Source organism: Manduca sexta, chromosome 17, assembly GCF_014839805.1.
Source record: "Manduca sexta isolate Smith_Timp_Sample1 chromosome 17, JHU_Msex_v1.0, whole genome shotgun sequence".
NCBI classification, from domain to species: Eukaryota; Metazoa; Arthropoda; class Insecta; order Lepidoptera; family Sphingidae; genus Manduca; species Manduca sexta.
In genome coordinates, this window is record NC_051131.1 from 7,377,716 (window position 1) to 7,379,082 (window position 1,367).

Sequence of the window (1,367 nt, forward strand, 5' to 3'; positions counted from 1 at the left end):
AAGGTAGGTATAAAGTATACAGGAGTAGATAAAACTAGTTGTATCGCTTGCGTAGAAGGTAAACAAGCAAGAAAACCTTTCAAAAGGTTAGCGTTTAATAGGGCTACTTCCCTTGGAACTGATCCATATGGATTTGATGGGACCGGTGTCTACAACTTCTTTTCAAGGAAATAGATATATGTTGACAATAGTAGACGATTATACGCGAAAAGTGTTTGCTTATTTTATTTCTTCTAAAACAGAAGTCAAAGATATATTTTGTGTGTTTCAATGTTTTGTTGAAAATCAGTTAGATAAAACAATAAAAGCAATTAGGACTGATGGAGGTAAGGAGTTCGTGAATAAAGAGTTTGTTGATTATCTTGCTTCAAAAGGTATTGAACATCAAACAACGACGCCTTATAGTCCTCAGCAAGTTGGAGTAGCGGAACGCACCCATCGTTCGGTTACAGAAAAGGCAAGAACGTTGCTAGCTGAAAGTTCACTACCGAAAGCATTCTGGGAAGATGCATTCAAAGTTGCCATTTACCTTAAGAATAGGTCTCCTCATCGAGCCTTAGGTGGACAAATTCCTTATGACAAATGGTATGGACGAAAAGGTGGTCTTAGCCATCTAAAAGTATTTGGTTGTAGAGCTCTAGTCCATATACCTTCTTGTCACAGGAAGAAATTAGATGTCAAGGCACAGGAAGCAATTTTCGTCGGTTATTCTGAAAATCCAGGCACTTATATTTTTAGGGATCCTGCTAACCCACGAAAAGTTATTATATCCAGAGATGCAACCTTTTTAGAAAATTGCTTTACAGCGCTAAAGCAGAAGCAATCTGTCGCACAGTCAGAATCTATATTGTTATTTGATGAGCAAAAGAGATTGAGTCTGAGTTTGATCATGACTGTCAATTCTATGACTGTGATGAGAATATCAGCCCGGCGGCTGAAGCAATTTTACCAGTAAATCTAGAAAGTGCAAAAGAGTCAGTGACTCTGGAAGAGCGAGAGTCTCTCAGTGACTTAAGGCTGCCTAGTGTGGAAGAAGTGACAGCGAATTTGGAACAGGAATCGCACCCTGAGCGCAGATACCCTTCCAGAGATAGAAAAGCAACAAATTTTTATAAAGCTTACAATACGTCAATGGTAGATTCTAATGAACCTACGACATATTACGAAGCTACTCATGCCGATGATGCTGATAAGTGGCACCATAATATGGCTGGTGAGTATAGTTCTTTAATGAAACTCCATACATGGAATTTAGTAGATATGCCTAAAAAAAGGTTATGCCATGTAAATGGATTTACAAAATTAAACTACCAAACTCTATGGTAAAGAACTTATGATATTGGGAATTTTGTTGATGACATAATAGT